This window comes from Rattus norvegicus, chromosome X (genome assembly GCF_021556685.1).
Source record: "Rattus norvegicus strain SHRSP/BbbUtx chromosome X, alternate assembly SHRSP_T2T, whole genome shotgun sequence".
Taxonomy (NCBI): Eukaryota; Metazoa; Chordata; class Mammalia; order Rodentia; family Muridae; genus Rattus; species Rattus norvegicus.
In genome coordinates this window covers 88,280,990-88,306,267 of record NC_141554.1, presented here as the reverse complement: position 1 = coordinate 88,306,267, position 25,278 = coordinate 88,280,990, and the positions used below count along the sequence as shown (strand labels likewise).

The 25,278-nt window shown below is 35.5% G+C and overlaps 1 long non-coding RNA gene across 1 annotated transcript in view; it reads left to right on the top strand.

Annotated features, from left to right (window-relative positions):
- The first annotated feature begins 265 nt into the window (after positions 1–265).
- The window catches only part of LOC147998289 (uncharacterized), a 35,018-nt gene continuing 10,005 nt past the window's right edge, over positions 266–25,278 (top strand). The window contains exon 1 of the long non-coding RNA XR_015647088.1: positions 266–335. This is a non-coding gene — a long non-coding RNA (uncharacterized LOC147998289). The remainder of the gene's footprint in view (positions 336–25,278) is intronic.

Below are 25,278 nucleotides of genomic sequence, written 5' to 3'. Positions count from 1 at the left end.
TTGCCTTACAGAAACTTTGCAATTTTATGAACACAATTGTAAAGTCTTAATCATAGAGCATAAGCCACTGGTCCACTGGTGTTGTTATGGAAAATTTTCCCAGTGCCCGTGTCTTAGAGTCACTTTCCCACTTTCTCTTCTATTAGGTTAAGTATATCTGATTTTATGTGGAGGTCCTTGACCTACTTGGACTTGAGCTTTGTACAGGGTGATAAGAATTGATTGATTTGCATTCTTCTACATGCTGGCTTCCAGTTGAACCAGCACCATTGGTTGAAAATATTGTCTTTTTTCCACTGGATGATTTAAGCTGTTTTGTCTAAGATCAAGTGACCGTAAGTGTGTGGGTTTATTTCTGGGTTTTCAATTGAACTGCATTGATCTACCTGCCTGTCTCTGTACCAGTACCATAAAGGTTTTATCAAGATTGGTCTCTAACACAGCTTGAGGTCAGGGATGATAATTTCCCCAGAAGTTTTTTTTTTTTTAATTCTTAAGAATAGTTTTCGATATCCAGGGGTTTTTGTTATTCCTAATGAATTTGAAAATTGCTTTTTCTAACTCTATGAAGAATTGAGTTGGAATTTTGATGGGGATTGCATTGAATCTGTAGATTTCCTTTGGCAAGATGACCATCATTTACTATATTAGTTCTGTGAATCCATGAGCATGGAAGATCTTTCCATCTTCTGAGATTTTTGATTTCCTTCTCCAGAGACTTGAAGTTCTTGTCATACAGATTTTTCACTTGCTTGGTTAGAGTATGTTATGTTATTTGTGACCATTATCAAGGGTATCATTTTCCTAAATTCTTTCTCAGCCTGATTATCCTTTAAGTAGAGGAAGGCTACTGATTTGTTTGAGTTAATTTTATATCCAGTCACTTTGCTGAGGTTATCAGTTTTAGGACTTCTCTGGTGGAATTTTGGGAGCCACTTAAGAATACTATTATATCATCTGCAAATAGTGATATTTTGACTTTTTCCTTTCTTCTGGGAGCCATGCATGCTCTGTCTCAGGAATTATTCTCAGAAATGCTTCAGGCTCACTTTTACAGCCTCTGGCTCCGGGAAACCTAGCCAGTTGTCTGTTCTTATCAGTTATACCTGCAATTTATTGTTTATGGCTACAGGGAGGGTGGTGACAGTGATGAATTGGTCTTTGGCCCTGCATGGCCTTCCTGCTTGCTTGTCTTTTTAAGCCTCTGACCTGAAATAAAGTTTGAGAGCTTGATCAGACAATGGACTTGCTCTCTTTCTTTGCGCCCCTTGTCCCCCATTCTTTGGCCCCCTCCCCAGGTCTCTGCTGAACAACCCCAAAGGTCAGGGCACCTTTCCAATTTGTATCATTTTGACCTCCTTTTGTTGTATAATCTCTCTGACTAGGACTTTGTTCGAGTACTATATTGAATAGGTAGGCTGAGAGTGGGCAACCTTGTCTAGTTTCTAATTTGTGTGGGATTGCTTCAAGTTTCTCTCCATTTAGTATGATGTTGGCTACTAGTTTGCTGAATATTGCTTTTACTATGTTTAGGTATGGGCCATGAATTCCTGATCTTTCCAAGACTTTTAACATGAAGGGGTGTAGAATTTTGTCAAAAGCTTTCTCAGTGTCTAAGATAAGAGGAGATCATGGCTTTTTTTTCCCTTTTAGTTTGCTTATATAGTGGAATACATTGATGAATTTCTGTATATTGAACCATCTCTGCATCCCTGGGATGAAACTTATTTGATCATGATGGATGATGAGTTTGATGTCTTCCTGGATTCAGTTTGATAATATTTTATTGAGTATTTTGGCATTGTTTTGTTTCTTTGTTGGGTCTTTGTGTGGTTTAGGTTTAAGTGTAATTGTGGCTTCATAGAACGAATTGGGTTATCTTCTTTCTGTTTCAATTTTGTGGAATAGTTTGAAGAATATTGATATTAGGTCTCTTTCTGGAGCCTTTCCCTCCTGTGATCATGGTTGCATAAGAACTCCTCAGAGTCCAGCTATCTCTGTGATCCTATGATTCTAGGATTCTGTAATCATGAGATCCTGTTGTATCAGATCTCCTGAAAGTCAAGTTTCTCAGGGTGTTGCAAGAATTGATGGGGAGTCAGAACCCTGGGTTTGTTCTGGGCACTGGTGCAAGCTGGAAGGAACCCGTGCCTCTGGATTGGCAGGGGTTTATGTTTCCCTAGTTCATGTTGTATTTCCAGTTACACTGGGTATTAGGAAAGATGTTGTGAACTCAATTGTTATCCTGAGTGTGTCAGAGCTCCAGTGTTCCTCGTTGTATCCAATATCCTGGGCGTCAAGCTTCTTTTGTGATCCTGTGATCCTGTGATCCTGTGATCCCGTGATCCTATGATCCTGTGATCCTGGGTATTTCAAAGCACCTGGGAGTCAGGCTTCTGTTGGGTGTTCTAAGTGTGGATGCAGAGCCAGCACCTCAGGTCTGCTTTGGGTCCAGGTTCAGACCAGAAGTAGCCATGCCATTTGCTGGGGGCTCCAGTGTCCCTGGATCCTGGGCCACCCAGTTACTCTCTGTATTAGGGTACATGTTATGGCCTCTCCTGTGATGCTGGACATTTCAGAGCACCTAAGAGTCAGACTACTCTGGGTCTTGTGGTAATGGGTGCAGAGCTAGCAGACAAGGTCTGCTCAGGGTACTGGTTCAGCTTAGAAGAAACTCATGCCAATGGGTGGGCAGGGGTTCCTGCATCCTTGGATCCTGGAGGACCCAGTTACTCTGAATGTTTGGACAGATGTTGTGACCTCTTCTATGATTTTGGGTGTTTCGGAGCACCTGGGAGTCAGGCTCCCTCTTGTTGTTGTAGGAGTGGGTGCTGAGCCAGTGCCTATAAGATCCTGACCCTTGCTCAATGATACTTATTTTGAATTGTCCCCGAGTGAGACACCAAGACACAGATCCATGCAAAAGTAGGAGGTTTATTTTCCTGAGTGTTGGGGGTCGACCTTCGATTAGTCCCTCATTTACAGTGACAAGAATGTGACCAAGAATGGCTATTACAAGTAGTTTTTATACTTTTTAGGAGCACAGGTTACCTCAGCAAGGTTACAGTTCAAACTTATTGGCTAAGCATATTAATCTTTAAATCTATTGGCCAGCAAACATCATACAGTATACTCTGATAATTTTCGGCTCACGAAAGGTCCTGTTGGTGTAGAATGGAACCTGGCCTAGCTTTGCCATGAGGCAGGTAGGTATAAGGTTGTTAAAAAGCCCTTAGGGACCTTCATGCCCAAGGTTTGCTCCAGATGCAGGTTCAAACTAGAAGGAACACATACCACTGGTCAGGGAGGGATTCTTGAGTATCTGGATCCTGGAAGTTCCGGTTATTCCAGGTGTTGGAGCAGCTGTTGTGGCCTTTTCTGTGATCCTGGGAATTTCAGAGCACTTGGGAGTCGGGCTTCTTCTGGGTGTAGTGGGAATGGGTGAGGAGTCAGTGCCCCAGGTCTGCTCAGGGCACTGGTACAGACCAGAAGGACCACACAACTGTTTTCAATCTGTGTGCCTATATTGATTATAATTTTTGTTAAATAAATTGTCATACTTATTACTTAATGAAAGCCTTATGAATGTAAGAAGAAAAACGATTTATTGGAAGGGACATAATTTCTTTGGAGGGGACATAAGTTTTGACGAATACCTTAACTATACTTATCTTTAAAAAAGTGATTTAAGGAAAGCCAATGATTTTAGCAATCATAGATGAATCCTGTAAGGAACATACTGATAGTATGACAAATTGCTAATCTTTAAAAACTACAGTGACAGTATTTGTTTATTTTGTACGTGATAGAAAGTAAAATCACTTATCTGTAACAATATAGATTTAGGGACATACATATTCATTTGATGATAAAGCAGAATCAGAAAATTAAAGAAAACCTTTTGTCAGTGTTCTAATTCTACACTGATATAAAGAACCTCTATTCTAGTATGTCTAAAGCAGTTTTATACTTTACACGTTATCATGAAAGATACATTTGGGGATTTAAACCAGATTGCTTTCCATCTTTCTCACTATAATGGTTATCCATGTATTGCACCATTTCTTCACTTTTACACCATGATTAAATATTTATTAAATAACTCTTGGAAAACTTGTATATTGAAATTATTATGTTAAGGCTATCTGAGGCATTGGAGAATTTCCAAGTGCTTTCCCAATGTAAAATACAATTCCAGTTTCAACAGATAAATGTGATGTGAATTCACTATAATTTGTCAAGTAGAATAAAAGTAATTCTATTTCAGCTTTAAATGCAGTATCATGTTCTCATTATAAAGAATGCCTCATTGGTTGTTAAAAATAAAACAATTGTATATGTGGGCCTTAGTTTTTCATGAGATGCCTAACTACTTTGAATAACAATATGATTTAATCACTGTATAGTAACTTTTCTAATAACAATGACAAACTATTTTATACATATTAATTATATATAATATATAATCGTTCCTAGAAGTTCTACTATGAGTACCATGTATATTCATATATAAAGGTATTTTATGCCTAGAAGGATGCTACCAGTAATTAAATTAGAGAGTATTGAGTAATGCAACAATTTGAACAAAGATATATTGTGCTTAATTACAAACAAAAAATATAAACCAGAAGTATTAATTCACTATAGAAAATGCCTCTACTCATATTTGTGTGATAAATAATTTCTTCTGTGTAGATTTTAAGAGATCAAAAATGTTGAGTACTCTTAATTTTTATGAAATTTTTTGTATATTTAGGTGAAATTTTCCCAATTTTATTTGTTTATTTTTGTCACTTTGCTCCCACATATGTAATAGCATGAATTTTCTGAAATAACCTTGGTATAATGCTTTTAGAGCTGGGAAATTTCTGGCAAGGGGGAGCAATGGTTTGGCATTATTTTAGCTCTCAATGTTGAGTGAATTTTAAAGTTATCTTGGGTAGTATTTGAGATTTGTTTACTCATGGGCTCTGATTTTATAAGCACAAAAGTGTGCTTTCCAACTTGTATTTTAAACTAGCACTTTGGGTGCTTTAGACATTTGGTTTAAATATTCCACTTGCAGAATTCTAAATCATACCATTTAACCACAGTTCATCTTCTGAATATAATTTTAGAATTGTAGCTATTTATCATTTACTATAACAATTATCTATAGTTGAAATTTGATTATATATTTATAGTATATTTTAGTGAAAATAGCTATATGAACATCTATAGAAGATACTTTTTAAAATCTTACTATAGTAATATCTATCAATTCAACATAGCTTTATCCACATATCATATTACCAAAGATTGTGTAAGCTGGCACTTTAAAATTTCAGCTGAGTAAATCTCCATGTCTTAATCTACTGTTAACTCATTTGCATATTTCTAATGAACTGTGTTTCCAAATGCTAATGATGCACAAATGGTCATTTTTCCTTGCCACCTTGTGTTCAGTGTAATACAACTTACTACAGAAATTTCCCTGGTTTGCAGTGCATTACTAATATACACAGTCTATGTTAATTACTCCCCTTACACCTGTTTTCATATGCTACAGTGATTCTTTCATTTTCTGTTTTCAGACGAAGTAAACTAGTCTTATTAGGAACACTTCTGTTAGCATACTGTGAGATTTCATTTGACATTAGACTAGGGTTTCATAGGACCCATTGTCTTTGAACTAAACTTGAAAGAAAACTCATTGCTTTAATTTTTGGCTTCCATTTTCAAAAAGTATCCATATATTTAATGTGTTAACTTTCTTAACTCTTCATACAATATTCACTATTGCCCAAATAAGGATTTCATAATATGCCTTGATGAGAAGTGTACATAAAAAGAACTCTTTAACAAGTGAGCTATATATAATTTGTACTCCAGGAAAGAGTTAAAACTTCTATATTTAAAAGTATATCTCTTTATATGAAAATTAAAACATTTTTTCCTTTTCCTCTCTCACCCCCCCCTTCTCAGACAAGCAAGGTTTTGCCTTCTAGCCAATTGTTAAACGTCAATTGTTAGACATGTTTCTTCCATTTCAAATTTGAAACCTTTCTCCTACAATTCCATGTTATGTGAATTAAAATATTTAACACAACTAGAAATCTATAAATTAAAAACTTGTAACTATTTAGTACTCTGCTATACTAAGTGTGGAATTATTGCTTTATTTAGCTGCAGAAAACTATAAAAATAAAAACTCTTACCATGGTACAATGCTGCAAAACTACTAAAAACATAGTATGCCACAAAGTTCAGTACAGCTCCAAATTCATTTCTTTATATTTTTCTGCAAATAGGTTCACCCCCAAAGCAAAGATGTAACATGAAGGATAGGCAATAGTATTTGAGAAGCCTGGACATTAACTATATATTTTTCTTAAATCTCAAACAAACTGAAATAATAGGTATTAGAAGATTCTTACCATGTTTAGTTGACTTTAAAATATCAACCAAGTGTTCATTGAAATAATAGTTATTGCATTTTGAAGATGCTACTTTAGAAACATCAAAGCTAACTAAGCTAAACTAAAACTGAAACCTGAATTAAGTGAAAATTTTCCTGTCTAGCCAGTAAATTATACCAAGAAAATGTAGCAAGGAGAAAATAAAATTATCATTCCTGGAGGGAGAGAGAAGTAGGAAGAGAGTAGGTAACTAAGTGAGTTACCTATTGCATATGTGAGTTAGACTGTCATTGAATTAAAAGAAGAGAGTTCATGGAAGGAATATACCTGATACCTTAAGACTTTGTACACAAAAAGCATAGAGGAAAGTTAAAAAGCTAGGACATTTCCCAAGTTCATGCAAGTGTAATATCTATGCTTTTTTCCATATCCAGACATGCTTACATGGAAATGTATGCTTTCACTGTTTTACAGAAGTTCTTTTCCATGCTCCAATCTATAGAGATTTAGTGCAACTCCTTGCTTAGACAAAAACCATGTTCATATATTAAATTCTTCCCTTTCATAGGTAAAGATCATAATTTCAAGTACATGTGTAAATGTTTCACTTGCTTATTGATTTATGAGGATTTGGGAATTTTATTAATAATATGTTCTTTTATTTTGATTAGTTCTTTAAAAAAATGTTTGCAATATATTTTCATTGAATCCACTCCCTCTCCAAACTTCTCCCAGACACCGTCTTACCCACACTTCACCAACCTTTGTGTTTTTTTAAGCCATCAAGTAAAATTTGTGTTGTTCACATATTTCTGAATTTGTGGCCTTCTAATGTGGAGCATGGTGGATTTAGCATAGGCTACACTTTTAATGAAAACCAACTGTTTTTTTCAAGAACCTATGAATTAGGAAAAGCTCTTTGGCTAGGGGTGGAATTTTGTATTGATCACCCTTTTCCATCTTGGGATTTGTCCTGACTTGAGCTTAGACAGGTCTGTGGTGATAGTTTACATACACTTGACTCAGGGAGTGGCACTATTAGAAGGTGTGGACTTGGAGGAAGTTTACCACTGTTGGGGTGGGCTTGAAGCCCCTCCTCCTAGCTATCTGAGAATGCCCAGTCTGTACCTGAATTCCTTTGAATGAAAATGTAGAACTCTCAGCCCACAATCCATTTGCACCTCAACTCCCCATGATCAGAGGATTACCAGCCCACAAGAAGGATATGCTCCAGTCAGAGAAAGGGAGGATAGAAAATACAAGAAATAAACAGAGGGTGAGATGCAAGCATAACAACATAAGAAACAGAAACCTATTTGATTTGGCAATACCAGATCCTAGTTCTCCCACCAAAGCAAGTGATGAATATCCCAATATACCCTTAAAACAAGATTTGTATCTAAACTCTCAGGAGGATGATAAAGGACATTAAGAAGAACATAAATAACTCTTGTTAAGAAATATAGGAGAAAACAATTAAACAGGGAAAGGAGTTGAAAGAAACCATGTAGGATCTAAAAATGGAAATAGAAGCAAAAAAGAAATCACAGAGGGAAACAACAATGAAGATAGAAAATCTAGGACACAGATCAGGGCTCATAGAAAGCATCACCAAGAGAATACAAGAGGTAGAAGAGAGAATCTCAGGGGCAGAAGATAACCATAGAAAACATTGACACAATAGTCAAAGAAAATGAAAAATGCCAAAAGCTCCTAACCCAAAACATCCACAAAATCCAGAACCAAATGAGATCAAACCTAAGGATAGTAGGTATAGAAGAGAGAGAAGATTCCCAACTTTAAAGGACCAGTAAATATCTTCAAAAAATTATATAAGAAAACTTCCCTAAACTAAAGAAAGAGATGCCCAAGAACATACAAGAAGCCTACAGAACTCCAAATAGACTGGACCACAAAAGAAATTCCTCTCATCATATGATAATTAAAACATCAAATGCACAAGAAAGAAAAGAATATTGAAAGCAGTAAAGGAAAATCATCAAGTAACAAATAAATTCAGGCCTATCACAATTACACTAAAATTCTTAATAAAGACTAAAAGCCAGAAGATCCTGGAGAGACATCATAGAGACCCAAAAAGAACAAGAATTCCAACCCAGGCTATGATACCCAGCAAAACTCTCAGTTACCATAGATGGAGAAACTGAAGTATTCCAAGTCAAAACTAAATTTAAAGAATATCTTTCCACTAATCCAGCCCTGCAGAAAATAATAAATGGAAAAGTACAATACACAGATAGAAACTCTACCCAATAAAAGCAAGAAAATAATCTTTCAACAAACCTAAAAGAAGATAGCCAAACAAACATAATTCAATCTCTAACAACAAAATAACAGGAACCAATGATCACTGGTACCAATATCTCTCAACATTACTAGACTCAGTTCCCCAATTAAAAGACATAGGCCATAAGACTAGATACATAAACAAGATCCAGCATTTTGCTGCATACATGAAACATACCTCAGATTCAAACACATACATTTCCCCAAAGAAAAAGATGAACAAAAAATTTCCAAGCAAATCGTCCCAAGAAACAAGCTTGAGTAGCCATTCTAATATCCAACAAAATAGACTTTCAACCAAAAATTATAAAAAAGATAGGGAAGGACACTATATATTCATCAAAGGAAAAATCCAACATAGTGAACTCTCAATTTTGACCATCTATGCTGAAAATGCCAGGGAACCCAGAATTGTAAAAGAAACTTTACTAAAGCTCAAAACACACATTGAAACTCACCCAATAATTGTAGATTTCAAAACCCCATTCTCACCAATGGACAGATCATGGAAACAGAAATTAAAAGAGACACAATGAAAGTAAAAGACGTTATGAACCTAATGTATTTAACAGATATCTACAGAACATTTCACCCTAAAACAAAAGAATATACCTTCTTCTCAGCACCTCATGATACCTTCTCAAAAGTCAACGATATACTTAGAAACAAAACAAACCTCAACAGATACAAGAACATTGAATTAATTCCTTGTATTCCATTGAATTACCATGGGCTAAGGCTGGTCTCAAATAGAAAAAGCAAACAAAGAGAAAGCCCACATACACTTGGAAGCTAAACAACTACCTACTCAACGATAACTTGGTCAGGAAAGAAATACAAAAAGAAGATAAAAACATTCTAGAATTCAATGAAAATGAAAGTACACCATATCCAAACTTGTGGGAGACAATGAAAGCAGTGCTAAGAGGAAAACTCATAGCTCTGAGTGTCTCCATAAAGAAATTGGAGAGATCATACACTAGGAGCTTAAGAGATCACCTGGAATTTATAGAAAAAAGGAAGCAAACACAATGAAGAGGAATAGTGTAGCCCAGGGCCAGATGGTTTTAGTGTAGAATTCTTTCAGACATTCAAAGGAGATCTAATACCAATACTCCTCAAACTATACCATAAAATAGCTACAGAAGGAATGCTACCCGATTATTCTTATGATACCACTGTTACACTGATACCTATACTACAAAAAGACCCCACAAGAAAGAGAACTACAGACCAATTTCCCTTATGAATATTGATGCAAAGATAATCAAAGTCTCAAAAACCAAATCCAAGAACACATCAAAAGGATCATTCATCATGATCAAGAAGGCTTCATCCCAGGGATGCAGGGTTGTTTCAATATACAGAAACCCATCAATGTAATCCACTATGTAAACAAACTCAAAGGAATATAAAACCATATAATCATCTCATTAGATGCAGAAAAAACCTTTGACAAAGTATAACACCCATTCCTGTGAAAAGTATTAGAGACATCAGGAAATCAAGGTGCATACCAAAATATAATAAAAGCAACATACCACAAACCAATAGGCAACATCAAACTAAATGGAGTGAAACTAAAAACAATCTCATTAAAATCAGGGACAAGAAAAGACTATCCACTCTCTCCCTACATATTCAATGTAGTATTAGAAGTTCTATTCAGAGCAATTAGAAAATAAAAGATCAAAGAATACAAATAGGAAGGGAGGAAGTTAAGTTATCAGTATTTGTAGATGATATGATGGTAAAATTGAGCAACCCCAAAAATTCTACCAGAAAACTCCTATGACTGATAAACAACTTCAGCAGAGTGGCTGGATATAAAATTAACTCAGACAAATCAGTACCCTTCTTAAACTCAAAGGATAAAAGGGCTGAGAAAGAATTTAGGAAAAACAACTCTTTACAATAGTCACAAATAATATAGCGAATCTTGGTGTGACTCTAACCAAGCAAGTGAAAGATCTGTATGTCTAAATTCCCTAAAGAAAGAACATCTCAGAAGATGTAAAGATCTCTCATGCTCATGGATTATCAGGATTAATATAGTAAAAATTTCCATCTTACCAACAGCAATCTACAAATTAAAAAAAAAATCTCCATCAAAAATCCTACTCAATTGTTTATAGAGTTAGAAAGAGCAATTCTCAAATTCATTTAGAATAACAAAAAATAGCAAAAACTATCCTCAACAACTAATAAAAAGACAAAAACAAATAAACAAAAACTTCTGGGGAGTCACCACCTCTGACCTCAAACTATACTATAGAGCAATCATGATTAAAACTGCAAAGTATTGGTACAAAAGCAGATGAGTAGATCAGTGGAATAGAATTGAAAACCCACAAATGAACCCACACACCTATGTTCACTTGATCTTTGACAAAGATTCTAAAAAAAATCCAGTGGGACAAAGACAGTATTCTCAACAAATGTTGCCAGTTCAACTGGTGGTCATCATGTAGAAGAACGCAAGCTGATCCATTCATATCTCTTTGCACAAATTTGAAGTCCAAGTGGATCAAGAACCTCCACATAAAACCAGATAAACTGAATCTAATAGAAGAAAAATTAGGGAAAAGTCTTGAATACTTTGTAACAGGGGAAAACTTCCTGAACAGAGCACCAATGGTTTATGCTTGATGATCAACAATCAACAAATGGAATCTCATAAAACTGAAAAGCTTCTGTAAAGCAAAGGGCACTATAAATAGGACAAAGTCATACCCAACATATTGGTAAAACTGTACCTCTGATAGAGGGCTAATATCCAAAATATACAAAGAACTCAAGTACATAGACTTCAGAGAACCAAATAACCCTATTAAAAAGTGGAGTACAGAGGTAAATAGAGAATTCTCTACTGAGGAATGGTTAAGAAACACTTAAAGAAATGTTCACAATCCTTAGTCATCAGGGAAATGAAAATCAAAACTACTTCGCGAGTCCACCTCATACCAGTCAGAATGTTTAAGGTCAAAAACACAAGTGACAGCACATGTTGGCAAGGAAGTAGAGAAAGAGGAACACTCCTTCATTGCAGGCAGATGGATGGAACTAGAAAATATCATCCTGAGTGAGTGAGGTAACCCATACCCAAAAGAACATCCATAATATGTACACACTAATAATTGGATATTAGTCCAAAACTTGCAGTGCCTGTGATACAACCTAAAGAAAATATGGAGCGTAAAAGGAAGGAAGACCAGAAGTGGATGTTTCAGTTCTGGATTGACAGGGGAATAGGAAGATTGTAGGATGTGGAAGTAGAGATGGACAAGGGAGGGAGAAAGGAAGGGGAGAAAATAAGGGTGGCAGTATCAGAAACTGGAGGAGAATTGAGAGAGTTAAGGATGGTCAGGAAATTGAACAAAAATAGGTACCATGGGGATGAGGCTCCCTCAATTCTACAGGATTGACTTTAGCTGTAATGTGCAGAGAAGGGGAAGATAGAATTTGCAGAGATCACCACCAGTAGATAGACATAGCCAGTGACTGAGGAATGGTGCTACCCACTCATTTTTTTAACTCTTCCTATCCAAAGGAAGAACAGGGACAAAAATAGAACAGAGGTAGAAGGAAGGGCCAACAGCAGACAGCCCAACCTGAGGATACATCATGTCTTCAGACACCACAACAAACACTGGTGGTGATGTCAAGAGGCATTCACTGATAGGAACCTAGTGTGGTGTTTCCTTAGGAGGTCAGAACAGCAACTGACATATGTAGATGCAGATTCTTGGAGCCAACCATCAGAGTGAACTCAGGGAACCTGGTGGGAGATCTGATAGGACAGGAGGAACAGAGGGGGATTGCAACCCCATTGGAAGAACAATATAGGTTGGCCATACCACCTAATCTCCCAGAGTCTAGACCTCCAACCAAAGAGTGTACCTACAGGGATCTATGGCTCCAAACACATATGTAGCAGAGGATGGACTTGTCTGACAGCAAAGAGAGGGGAGGGCCTCTGTCCCGGGAAGATTTGCTGTCCCTGAGTAGGGGGATGCTGGAATTGTGGAGCAGTACTTGGAAGTGAGATATCATTTGAGATGTAAACTAAGGGAACGATAAAAAACAAAACAAAAACAAAAACAAAAACAAAGTCAGTGTATGGAGCCAGAGCCAAGACAGATAAGCTTAGGAAATGAAGGAGTTAGAAAAGAAAGAAGCTAATGTTAATGTAATAGAACAAGGGGTCCAATGTTCCAGATCCTGCAAGCAGCAGAACTTGGCAGTTTCAGCCATGTGGCTCTGGCTTTCTAGTCAAGATGAGAAGGAGACTACTGGGACAATTGAGGCTGATTAGCTGGACCTAAAAAATTAGTGGTAATTAAGAAGAGACCAGCATCAGTGAGGTGAAATCTTCTGGGAAGGGTTTTCTGAGAGCACAGTGTTCCAGATATAGCCAAGGTTGTACCTCATATTGTAGCTGTAACTTGGTAATTTATAAGAATCCACCCAGGTGGTACTGGTTTTGAAGACATGAAGGCATCATGAAGAACAGCTGAGGTTTGGCACTGTGAGAGGCCATGGAAGGCTATTGGTGAAAGTACAACTTCAGTGTTAGTTGGCAATCCAGGACTGAAAGGGTCATGCAAAATATTTGAGGGTTGGCACCATGAAGGGAACTTATGAGAGGGTATTGGTGAAGCTGAGTTGCAACCGAAGACCCCAGTGTATTGGAGATGCCAGTACCATGGGATGATCACCAAGAACAACAACAATAGTGTAGTGGATTAACCAGAGCATAGACTGCTACAGAGGACAGAACTGAAGACGTAAAGCCAGACCTTTGGAAGAGTCCAGAAGATCATATGTGGATCCCAGACACTTAAATAAGAAGCTATAACATTGAGACTGCCTTGGAGACCCAAAAATGTTAAAGATGCAAGAGTCACGGACTATCCGCTAAGGAAAGCAGACAACAGGGAATAGAACCATCTCAGGAGAAAGAAGTTTGTTGCAGTCAACAAAGATGAAAAAGGAGTTGGAGCTCTGAAGACAGCTTTGACATTAAACATGGACATGGCAGAATTTGGAGTTTGCCCAGCAGGTTGCCTGTCTTAATTCTGGGATACAGTTAGGTGATTGTATGGATTTCAGAAGAGACTTTGAATGTTGGATTTTAAACATTGTTGATACTGCTGTAGACTGTGGAGACTTAATTAAATGTTGGTATTTATGAGACTTGCCTTTGTCATGGTGTCTGTTCATAGCAGTAAAACCCTAAGTATGTAAAAGCACTCCCGTACTGTATCTCAAAGACACTGTTTTCTTATTGCCATCTACTGCTTCTGGCTTGTATACTCTTCTGCAATAATTTCTGAGCCTTGGGACAAGGGTGTATGACAGAAAAATTTCATTTATTGCTGAGCACTTTGCAATTTCTTATTTTCTATGCTTTGATCAGTTGTGGATATCTGTGTTAATTTATGTGTTTCAAATAGAAGCTTCTATGATGAGGATTGAAAGATCCATTAATGAATGTATATAACAATACATCATTAAGATATAGTTTCAAACTATGTCAATTTAGCAGAAATTAGGTCCCTTAGGACCTATGACCTCTCTAGCCAGGAAATGGATTTCATGTTTACCTATGGTTCTTAAATACAATTAGAAAGAAATTGGTTAGTCAATGATGTTCATAGCACTCTTGCCCAAGTCTTGCTAAGCAAGTCATTTTTATAGCTCACAGAGTTCACAACTGAACAAAGCTAATGGTTGCTTTTGTTCTCTGGTGGCATACATAGCACATTTCAGTACTAAGAAAGCTAATTAGCAGAGAAGAAGCTTCCAAGTGAATACCAACCTGATTTCTTCATGTTCTATGGCTCAACGAAAAGGATCATGCCATCAGGTTTTGGATGGTAACCAAATTGGCTATTGTCTATAATGTCTGAAACATATAATATGATCTACATGGTTTGTTTCAATTACACTATTAAAATTTTACATACATGGTAAATTACAGAAAATAATCTTTCTGATTAAAATTGTATTCTTTGACTTATTATGAAATATATTAATAATATATACGAATCAAATTTACATCTGGCTTCAATTGAATTAAAATGTGAGAAACTACAATGTTGACAAAAAAGAGAATTGCCTTTACCACTTCTGGAAGCAGAGAGAGCTTTTATGCTACAGTACTCCATTTCCAAAATTGCAATTAGTCATCCTGTTCATTGTTTTTACCATATCATAGGTAGTCACTTTGCTTTCCTTACTCTACAGAACAGTAGTTATTATAGCTATTTGTATAACAGTCCCTGGTTATTAAAGTACTCAAACATTTCTTAACTGATGACAATAGTCCAATCATTTTGTCATTGTATAAAGTAAATGGCCCACAAAAATGTAGCATGTCATCACCTTTCCCAAACCAAAAAAATTCATATGCATGTATACTTATTCAACTAGAAATAATATAAATTTTAAATCATTGATCATGTTTGTTTAACATTTACTTATTTATTTTATATGTATGTGTAGTTGTGAGTGTCCTCATGACACACTGTATGTGATTATAGACAGGACAATTTGGGAGGTTTGTTCTATCTTTCACCATGTGAGTACCTGAGATCCAGTTCTGATTATTATAACTGAGGGCATGTGCCTTTACCCTTTGAGCCATTATACCAATCCCATTTTTTGAAAAAAAATATATATATGATAAAATAAGGTATTTCAACACACACAACTAATAGTAATGTGTGGCTAATTGGCAAACCTTCAATCGCAAATATTTACAATCAACTATAGCTATGCAATTATGTTATAGAACTTCATAAGTCATCCTTCTTAGACAACTGCACTTCTGATCTAATTAATAATCCTCTATTCTCCCTTTCCAAAACATTTCATATTGTGTGTTAAACCCTGTTTGACTTTATAATATTGTAAAATCAATATCTTAGTTTGTGCATATAAATTAGAACATCTGATACTTTTCTTTTTGTTTCTGACTTACTTCATTAAACATGATGATTTCCAGTTCTGTTCGTAGTTCTGGAAATCATAGGAATTCATTCTTTTCATGACCTATATTAAATCATTAAATATGTACATATTAAAATCCATTCATTTGTTATGGGGATTGTGAGGCGACTACAGGCTTAGGACTGTGAATAATCCTACATGAAGGTATTTCCTTATGTTGTTTTCTCAATTTCTTTGGGTATATCCTCAGAATTAAAACAGCTGGACAATTGAGATGTATTTCTAAATGTTATTCACAAGCTCTTGTATTTTTGTCCTTTACTATTATTACTATACCCTTTCTTATTATTGATATCCCCTTTAATGTTTTTCATAGATTTGAAAGGGCTCATGGGTCTCTAGACCCAAATTGATCCTGGAGGGAGCTTGTCTACCAGGATTGCTACCACTCCTAAATCCAAATGTGTGACTAACATGTTTGTTCCAATAGCTGTCAGTAGAATACAGGTATCAAGAACTTCAGAGAAACTGAGGAGATTGTAATTCCAGTTTCCATCTGTGCCCCGGAATTAACCCTGTGGCACAGTTCTCAGGACCCAAATCCTGGGAGAACAGGTCTCCCAGCAGTGCAGACACACCTAAGATCACAGGCTGACAGGCTCACAGGAGAGACAGACTCCAGCCAGCAACAGCAAGACCAAATAACATCAGAGATAACCAAATGGTGAGAGGCAGACAGAATAATTTAAGCAGCAGAATCTAAGGCTACTTGGAATAATCAAACCTCAGTTGCTCCACTAGAGCAAGTCCTGGATACCGCAACACCCTAGAAAAGCAAGATTCAGATGTAAAATCACATCTCAAGATGACGATACTGGACTATAAGAAGGACATTAATAATTCCTTAAAGAAATACAGGAGAACCCAGGTAAATAGGCAGAAGAGCTTAGAGAGGAAACGCAAAACTCCCTTAAAGAATTAAAGGAAAAGTCAAACAAACATACAAAGGAATTGAACAAAACCATCCAGGACCTAAAAATGGAAAAAGAAACAATAAGGAAATCACAAAGGGAGACAACCACGAAAATAGAAATCCTAGGAAAGAAATCAGGACCTGTAGATGCATGCATCAACTATAGAATACAAGAGATAGAAGAGAGAAACTCAGGTGCAGAAGAAATCATAGAAAACATTGACACAATAGTCAAAGAAATTGCAAAATGCAAAAAGCTCCTAACTCAAAATATCCAAGAAATCTAGGAGAAGATAAACCTAAGGATAAGGTATAGAGCAAAGACTCACAACTTAAAGAGTCAGTAAATATTTTCAACAAAATTATTTAAGAAAACCTCACTAACATACAGAAAGAGATGCCCATGAACATACAAAAAGCCTACAAAACTCCAAATAGATTGCACCATAAAAGATACTCCTTCCATCAGTCACATAATAATCAAAACACCAAATGTACAAAGCAAAGAAAGAATATTAAATGCTGTAAGGGAAAATGGGGCAAGTAATACATAAAGGCAGACCGATCAAAATTATACCAGATTCCTCACCAAAGACTCTAAAAGACAGAAGATCCTGGGCAGATGGCATAGAGATCCTAAGAGAGCACAAATAAATGCTAGCCCATGCTAATATACATAGCAAAACTCTTAATTAACATAGATGGAGAAACCAAGATATTCCATGTCAAAACCAAATTTACATAATATCTTTTCACAAATCCGGCCCAACAAAGGGAAACTCCAACACAAAAAGGAAACTACTCCCAAGAAAAAGTAGGAAATTAATCTTCTTTCAAGAAACCCAAAAGAAGAGAGACACACAAACATAATTCCACCTCTAATAACAAAAACACCAGGAAACAATAATCTCTATTCCTTAATATCTCTTAACATTCCCCTAAAATAATTAGACACAGACGAAAACACCAGATTCATTAAAAAGACCCAGCTTTTTGCTGCATACAGGAAATGCACCTCAGTGACAAAGCCAGACACTACCTCACAGTAAGACTAGAAAAAAATTTTCCAAGCAAATGGTCTCAAGAAACAAGCTGGAGTAGCCATTCTAATATCAAATAATATTGACTTTCAAACAAAAGTTACCAAAAATGATAAGGCAGGACACTTCATACTCATCAAAGAAAAAAATCTTCCAAGATGAACTCTCAATTATGAACATCCATGCTCCAAATGCAAGGGCACCCACATTTACAAAAGAAACTTTACTAAAGCTGAAATCACACATTGTCTCTCACATAATAGTGAAAGACTTTAACACCCCACTCTCAGCAATGGACAGATCATGGAAACAGAAACTAAACAGAGACAGTGAAACTAACAGAAATTATGAAACAAATGGATTTAGCAGATATCTATAGAACATTTCATCTTAAAAGAGAAGATTATAACTTCTTCCCACCACCTCATGGTACCCTTTCCAAAACTGACCACAAAACAGTCCTCAACAGATACAGGAAGACTGAAATAATCCCATTCATCCTATCAGACCACCAAGGACTCAGGCTAATCTTCAATAACAACAAACACCACAGAAAACCCACATGTACATGGAACCTGCACAATGTTGTACTTACTGATAACTTGGTCAAGGAAGAAAGAAAGAAAGAAATTAAAGACTTTTAATGAAAATGAAGGCATACCATTCCCAAATTTATGGAACAAAATGAAAGGAGTGCTAAGAGGAAACTCATAGCTCTGAGTGCCTCCAAAAAGAAACTGGAGAGAGTATACATGAGAATATAGACAGAACACCACAACACTCTAGAACAAAAAGAAACAAATATTCCCACGAGAAAAAGAAAACAGGAAATAATCAAACTCAGTGTAGAAACCAAGTAGATACAAAATAACTATAAAATATTCAACAAAACCAGGAGCTGATTCTTTGAGAAAATCAACAAGGTAGATAATCCCTTAGCCACCCAAACCAGAGGGCACAGAGACAGTATCCAAAATAAGAAAATAAGAAATGGAAATGGAGATATGACAACAGAAACTGAGGAAATCTAAAAAATCATCAGACTTTGCTACAAATGCCTGTACTCAATAAAACTGGAAAATCTGTATGAAATGAACAATTTTCTAGACAAATACCAGGTACCAGTGTTAAATCGGGATCAGATAAACCATCTGAATAGTCCAATACCCCTAAAGAAATAGAAGCAGTTATTAAAAGTCTACCAAGGAAAAAAATTCCAGGCCAGATGGATTTATTGTAGAATTCTATCAGACCTTCAAAGAAGACCTAATTCCAATAGTTCTCAAAGTAGTCAAATAGAAACAGAAGGAATGCTATCCAATTAGTTATATGAAACATGGAGAGAAACTTGAAGCAATCCCACAAAAATTAGAGAGTAGACAAGGCTGCCCACTCTCTCCCTACTTATTCACTGTAGTACTCAAAATCCTAGCCAGAGTAACTAGAAAACAGAAAGAGATCAAAGGGATATTTATCACAAATTAAGGAAACCTGGCATTTACTATGTAGTTTCAAAGGTCCATTTCTTCAAATCATTAGTTCTTTCATCCTTACAGCTAGCCAAAAGGTCCCTAACCTTACAATTCTGTTGCTTACCAATTCCTTCTTTATAGGTGTCTCCTCATGGTCACAGTAGGTGTCCTCTGATTGCTCCTATTGTTCCCTGTCACATATACTATACCTTTTCTGAACAGTGACTCTCCCATTTGACCTTTTTGATTCCTACAGCATGTGTTCTTAACTCTATATTATTTCTTCCTCAGGGAATCCTTTCGTGATTCCCCGCATAGTTTAGATTCTATTTTCCTATTAAAGTTCATAGCACAGTGAATCCTTTAAAGCCCCTTGTAGGTTTAATTTTGCATAAAATATTATGTACACTCTGTTAAATTTCCCTCCTTTGCAATAATTTGGTTTCTGACAGCAGGGAACATGTTTGGTATTGAATATATTCATTATGTACCTTTCTCTCTATCACTATGTAGATGATATTGACTTTATCTACTGAATGGAAAATAAATGGATTAGAACCAATATCATGTAAGTCATTTACCTTACCATCAAGCTTATATTTAGTCACAATTTCAAACTACAGATAGTTGAATCCTATGGCAAAATAACTCCAATGGGAAGTTAGTGCTACCCCTTATAACAACAATTTAAACAGCTCTTTCCTCTTTCTTCTCTGTTTGTAGAATGTAGTTACCTGGCTTTTTCCATGTATGGGACAGTACTTGTTACTGCTATATGATAATAGCTTGAAATGATATAAAATAAGCCTCATGCACAATTTATGACCGTATTTAATGATTGCTAGTCATGTTGCAGTTTATAAATTCTGTGTTTTTATGTAAAAAAGCAAAAGCAAAAGAAACAAAATTTTAATCACAAAAGGACACAGAGAGAGAGAGAGAGAAAAAAAATAATAAGCATGTATAACACTTTTCATACAGACTGCCTGCACATAAAATAAACTGCTCTGAGGCAGAGATCAGAAGGCAGCCATGAGGAACAATTTCCAAAATTGCACAGCAGTTTGGAATAACCTGAATTACCTCATTTAGAAATAAAATGTTTTATATAGCTTCAATGTAATCATATGATAGGAAATACAGTAGTAATTTCAGTAATTTTGCTTCTCTTCTGATTAACCTATAATAAAATATATAGAATTTTTTATCGAACAGTCCTGTACACCTAAATCTAAGAGTTCATAAATTGATGTTCGATGATGAAACAGAAACTACCTATCTTGTATGTGATAACTGTTTTTCTTCCTAAATTTTCAGAATAAATATATTTTAAAATTCTATCAGTGGATAGAATGATTGTCTCACAAGCACATAATCCTGAGTTCAATTTTCCACAACACATAAACTGGTTTAGATGGTGGCTGACTAAAACATCCCAGCATTGGGGATGTTTATGCAGAGATCAGAACTTCAGTGTCATCTAATGTTTACAGTGAGTTCCAGACCAAACTAGGTTTGTGTGAGTTGCAGTTTAAAAATAATAATAATGAACACATTTAAGTAAGCTCTGGAACATGGTCAGCTGTATATAAGTGCCATTCAAAAAATGACATTATTTTCCTCTAATGAGGCCATGCTGCTCTTTAATGGTGATGTGATTAAAATGTATTCATGAACCCTTATTTTATTTATATTTATGAGAATCACTTATTAAATACACCAGGAACAAATAACTATCATGGTTGTCATTAGCAATATGTTGAAAGTCATTCTTTTCTCTAACAGTTTATGGCAAGCTATGAAACTAAAATGGTAAGACTATTCTTGGATGCTGGCCTGTTTTCAGTGAGATATGATCCTTGTTGCTTCTTTGTCCCGCCTCTCAAGCTGTAGAACATTGAATATTAAAGTAGCTGCCACTTAATTACCATTTTTTACTGTTTACTGTGTCTGCTTCAACTCTCACTTTCAATTAAAAGATGAGTGAATCATTTTCATTTTTTAATAAAAAGTGAAATACATGCTGATTTAGAAGCTGATCAAGTGCTAATTAAAGCCAGAATTGTTCTCACAAGTTCAAATTACATCTTTGCCATATGTAAATAATTCTTGAGGTTTTAGCACAGTTTGCAATTGTATTATCTTCAACCACGGCCAGTTTTAATTTCATGTTTGTTGGTACTGTATAATGTCATTGGAGTTACATTTGAAAACTGAATGCTTTCAAGAGTTTTTAAATCTTCAGTGTGACCAAACTGTATCAAAACTATAAATTGATTTTAAATTATCCATGGGATTTTATTAGGATACAAACAATTTATTGAAATTTGACTAATCTAGGCATGTACCAGACACACTGTTTTCATAATCTCACTTTCATAACCACAGATAAAATAAGTTTCACTTTTTTATGATAGAAGTGAGTTACACAAGGTGATACAGCTACTTAAAACTGATAGCTGGATTCACAACTATGCTTATCTCTCCTCCTGGTACATACCCCCTTTGATTACTAAGTTGTATTGACCCACTATTCACCTTTGGTTAGATAGCTATTAAAACAACCATTAGTTCTCACTAAATATAACTACACTGGTGATTAATTTTAAAACTTAATTACCTAGAAGAGTTAATTTTAATAGACTTAACTTTTTGTTGTTCTATATCAGTATGTGTGTCTTTTTAGACAAAACTGTTAACAAAAGAAATTTATATATGTTTATTGTTAAATTTAAGTTAAAAATCAGCATGCCCTTTCAGAACATTCCTTTTTATTTTTGGTATGTATAATTCACATGTCTGTCACAAAGGTGTTCCACTGCATAAACATTATATTAAAAATGCCAGATGGCATTCAATCAGATTTGCATTATACTCACAGGTAAGCTTCAAATCTGTAGCTTCAGCAAAGCATATTATAAAGTGTATTAAGAAAAGGAAGATTATTACATTAAAGTGAATGTCAGGGGCACAGGATATAGTTTTATTTTGTATTAGAAAATATATTATTTTTTGTCAAAGGAATCAAAATACTGTCTTCATAATGTCAAGAAAATATGTGCAGTGATGACTTTGAATATTCTGTGAAACTTAATTTGACTTCTAGTATACTTGAGACAGAATGTCAAATGACATGAAAAATAAATGTTTTCTTAAACGTAACCCATAACACACTAGAGTTTTAAGATGAAATAATAGTATTTTATTTTCTGATAGTATCTATGTTCATGTCTGGGTCAACTAATGAATTTGAAAATAAGAACAGAACAAAATTATCAGAGTTTCTGCTTTTTGTGCCATCTTATTGAGCTGAAATTATTTAAAGTCGACACGTAAAGTTTTGAGAGCAGTATGGAATCTGTTGCACTGGAACCAATACTATGACAGGAATTTCAGAGTTTTACCTCTCCTTTCTTTAAGGCCTAATTGTTTATTTACTAATTACTCAAGGTCAGTATTTGTAAACATTATTTATCTGATTCTTTTTATAACACTTTGGAATAACCTTAATTAGATTCTCAAGATCACTTCATATTGAAAATCATATGAAAGAAATTCTGCATAGTTGCTACACAGCAGTATAGCAGAAATATTGCGTGATGAAAATTTATTCAACAGCCATTTCTTTTTGGGGGGGAATGAACACATTTTATTCTTTTTTTTTTTTCATCTTTATTAACTTGGGTTTTTCTTATTTACATTTCGATTGTTATTCCCTTTCCCGGTTTCCAGACCAACATCCCCCTAACCCCCCCCCTCCCCTTCTCTACCGGTGTACTCCTCCCCATCCTCTCCCCATTACCTCCCTCCCCCAACAATCACATTCACTGGGGGTTCAGTCTTAGCAGGACCAAGGGCTTCCCCTTCCACTGGTGCTCTTACTAGGATATTCATTGCTACCTATGAGGTTGGAGCCCAGGGTCAGTCCATGTATAGTCTTTGGGTAGTGGCTTAGTCCCTGGAAGCTCTGGTTGCTTGACATTGTTGTTCATATGGGGTCTCAAACCCCTTCAAGCTCTTCCAGTCCTTTCTGATTCCTTTAACGGGGGTCCCGTTCTCAGTTCAGTGGATTGCTGCTGGCATTCGCCTATGTATTTGCTGTATTCTGGCTGTGTCTCTCATCTACATCTGGTTCCTGTCGGCCTGCACTTCTTTGCTTCATCCATCTTATCTAGTTTGGTGGCTGTATATGTATGGGCCACATGTGGGGCAGGCTCTGAATGGGTTCAACAGCCATTTCTTAAAATTATGATTTAAGGACTTCAGGTAAAGAAGCTTAACTTGCATCCTGTGAAAACTGACAATAGGGGAAGAGAAAGATAGATTAATAAATCAGTAAATGCAATGTAAGAAATGATACAATTTATGTTTAGAAAGGTCAATGGGGTCACATGGGATCTGAGGTTTCTGAATCTTTATATAATACTCCAGTGCTCCTTCTAGAATTCAATTCTGTATCCAAAGCACAACTTGACTTGGTGAGTTCTTCTTAGGTTACCAGTATATCCATACCTTCTTTGCCTAAGTCTTGTCTATCAATCTTATATTTGTTTAAGACATATTGCTTAATACAACAAAACATACACAGACTGATATGTACATTCCAATGTAAAAACTTCTGAAAGCAAACTACATCTAAATTTGTATACAGCCTTTACAGAATATCATATTGTAAAAGGTTCTGAATACATTGTTATTGAACATAGGGGTTCAAGCCAGGTTCAGCCACACCTGATCAATACTTCAAATAAATGATTCAAACTAATAGTACAAAGCAGGAAAAGGAGATTGATTCTATGTGGACACATTGGGAAGAAAGGACAAAGAGATAACCAGTAAATCTGCCAAGTCCATTTTCATTGGTCTTGATGTGAGACTAAATTTTAAATAGAGAATCAATGATGTACACATCTAAGCAGTTCTGAAGGAAGTGTGGTCCTGCCCACCATTGACCCTTTATTATTAAGCTTCATTTCTATACTGTAAGATGATCTAACAAGTTGTTAGAACTGTGCGAAATCTCTATCCAGGAGGGTTAAACAAATTATTCTGCCACTTCCTTTTCCCAGCATGAAATTCCAGGACAGATTACTTTTTATTTTTGGTTAAGTATTTCTATAGTCTAATTTTCAGCTTGTGAGACACAAGTGTCTGCTAAGAATACAGATACGTGTGTGTGTGTGTGTGTGTGTGTGTGTGTGTGTGTGTGCACGCGTGTGTGGCCAGTTATAATTAATTCATCATTGTAAAACTATCAGACAGGTTCTTCAATATTGGAGAATGTTAAGAAGGAAAGATGGCTCAGCAATTAAGAATACTAGATGCTCTGACAGAGTACTGAGGTTTGATTCCCAGCACCCACATGGTAACGCCATTTACAGAGGGTTCTAATGCCTACTGGCCTTTGTACGCTCCAGATATTCATGTGGTTCATACATTTACATGAAGACAAATTCCAGAGGCAAATTCTGTGTATTCTAGAGGTTTATTTGATTATGAAAATATTTAGTTGATATGAAAGGATTCTGGGCAATAATTAATATTTAAATGTTTTTAAATTGTGTAACAATTATAATCTGCCTTTAAAATTGTGCTAAATAGTTGGTGTCTGACAACTACTTTATTAGATTCTAAACAATGACAAAAAAACAACTATTTTTGAAGAAGTCATACACCAAAGATGAAACTTCATATGCAATATAAGTATATTATTCTACTGTTAATGTTATTTTGGATTGCTGATTTCCTGTCCTCATGCTCCATGCTAAAATATTCTGATTAAAAGACATATAGTGCCAGGCCTAGACATAAAATTTAAGCAATTAGGAAGCACAGAGGAATGACATATGAGCTAAAAATACATGATCAAGCTTGGAGAAATTTTTTGAATGGAAAATTAATGTTTTGCAGCTATATTAATAAGGCATCCATCTAAGAATTTCATGCAGAGACATATTTTACACTAAATATTAGGAATCATGCTATATAAAAATGTAAAAATACTACTATATATCTTCAATTACTTACATGTAGATTTATTATACAACTAGGGCAATGAAATAGCATGTATATTTCATATGTTAACCTATAAACATCATCAAAATTATAATAAAATAATAATGTATTTTCCACAA